At 36.1% G+C, this 2114-nt stretch overlaps 1 pseudogene; it reads left to right on the top strand.

Annotated features, from left to right (window-relative positions):
- Positions 1 to 1559: 1559 nt before the first annotated feature.
- Positions 1560 to 2114, top strand: LOC103602639 (annotated as a pseudogene).

Raw genomic sequence — 2114 nt, 5'->3', positions numbered from 1 at the left:
ATAATTGGTGGATGGGATTGAAACATAACTCCCTCATTTGTACGTGCAGCCAGCAGTTTACTTCCACTAAAATCTATGTAATGTAGCAAGGTATCTTTTTCAGCTATAACACACTTTAAAACCAATTTCAGAGTAAACAGTAATTAGAACCAGACATTCAAGCTGAAGTCTTACAAAGTATTAAAGTTACTAAACCAAGGTTTTAAAAAATAATGGCACATATTCATATTACTCCCACTGACATCATATATCAATATTTTTAGTGAGAACAAAAAGGATTAGTAATAGAAAAATTTTTACTATAATGTTTAATCTTCATAGCTTTTTCCATTTCTGTGTATGTTTAGAATATATATTATTTCGCTAGTATGATTATAAATAACTAATTACATAGGAGACATGCTAACTTCTTTTTTTACTTAATATTAAAGAGCACATGACAACATTTTGAAGATCTGTTCCTTTTTCTTTACTTGTCAGGCTGTGGGTACTTTTCCCAGAGTTTTCCTTTGGGCTTAGTAACATAGGCACAACCTGTAGAGCTCACAGGAGACTATGCAGTCCCATATTTACACAGGGAGAAGGCATATGTGAGCTGGACTACAGTGCAAAATCCAGCATCGCACAGCTTTATGAAGGATCAGCTTCTCCACACTTTTCATTCAGTACAAGGCCAACTGCATCGAAGGCCTGCCTCAAATCTGGATTATAATATGATCTCATCCTAAAGGTGAAACATCAAAGGCTAGACATGTTATTTACACTTCACCTTATATTTAATAACTCATATTTCATTATTCCTGCCTACTCCACCTTTTGTCATTTTTCACTACAAAAATTTTAAAACCAATCTGAGCAATTGTTTTGTTTTTCAGACAAAACACTTTTCCCTCCCTGGAAAAATAAATAAATAAATAAAACTAAAGTCCCCACAATTCTCAACCGCAATCCCAATCCTTCTAAAACCTTATCAGAATTTCCTAAATGAGTTGTACAGAAAACAATCTGGAGAAATTATATTATATACTAAATAAAACCATTGAATTTCAAAATGAAATTTTTTAAAATTTATATTCTCATTTGGATTTTCCCCAAATTAATTCCTATTTCACAGTACAGAGCAGTAAGTTCTGTGCTCACTTGCAGAGCTGCATGGCTAAACTATGCTGTGCCTCCTCTTACATCAAATTTAATAATGAAACATGTTTGTATTTGCTAGGCAAGTTACAACTACCTACATTCTTCATGCAGTCTTGCTTTTCACTATATAAATGCCATGCTCTATACTTCATTTTATTTCCTAATGCGTTAAGTTCTCCACACGCAATTTCTAAATGTTTCACACTAAAGTACTTTTTTAAAACATTGGATGACATTTTCAAAACATGTTTTTTGGGTAAAAACCAAAATATTTCCAGTCTTACTGGCAGACACCAGGGAAAGATCTGAGGCTACAGTACACAGTGACAATTTTTTGTTCCCAAAAGGGGGAAAAAATCGTATAAAAAGAACATCAAGATACAGTTCTTCCCATAAGCAGCATAAGGTGATCTGTGAAAATGGTCTGCTATTCACTTGACCCAGAAAACCCCATAAAATCATGCAGATCAAGAGGTTCAAATCTTTGTGTTTGCTTTAAGAACACCTGTGAAACTGACCAGGCCATCAAGGATATGCATATCCAAAAAGCCACCAAGTATCTGAAAGATGTCACTTTACAGAAGCAATGTGTACTCTTCCAGCATCACAATGGTGGAGTTGCTAGGTGTGCCCAGGCCAAACAGTGGGGCTGGACACAGGGTCGGTGGCCCAAAAAGAGTGCTGAATTTTTGCTGCGTGTGCTTAAAAATGCAGAAAGTAATGCTGAACTTAAGGGTTTAGAGGTAGATTCTGTGGTCACTGAGCAAATCCAGGTAAACAAAGCACCCAAGATGCACCACTGCACTTACAGAGCTCCTGGTGGGATCAACACTTACATGAGCTCCTCCTGCCACATCGAGATGATCCTTACTGAAAAGGAACAAACTGTTCCCAAACCAGAAGAGGAGGTTGCACAGAAGAAAAAGATATCCCTGAAGAAACTGAAGAAGCAAAAACTCACAGTATGGGAATAA

This window comes from Galeopterus variegatus, unplaced genomic scaffold (genome assembly GCF_000696425.1).
Source record: "Galeopterus variegatus unplaced genomic scaffold, G_variegatus-3.0.2 Scaffold4239, whole genome shotgun sequence".
NCBI classification, from domain to species: Eukaryota; Metazoa; Chordata; class Mammalia; order Dermoptera; family Cynocephalidae; genus Galeopterus; species Galeopterus variegatus.
This window is presented reverse-complemented; position numbering and strand designations above follow the sequence as displayed.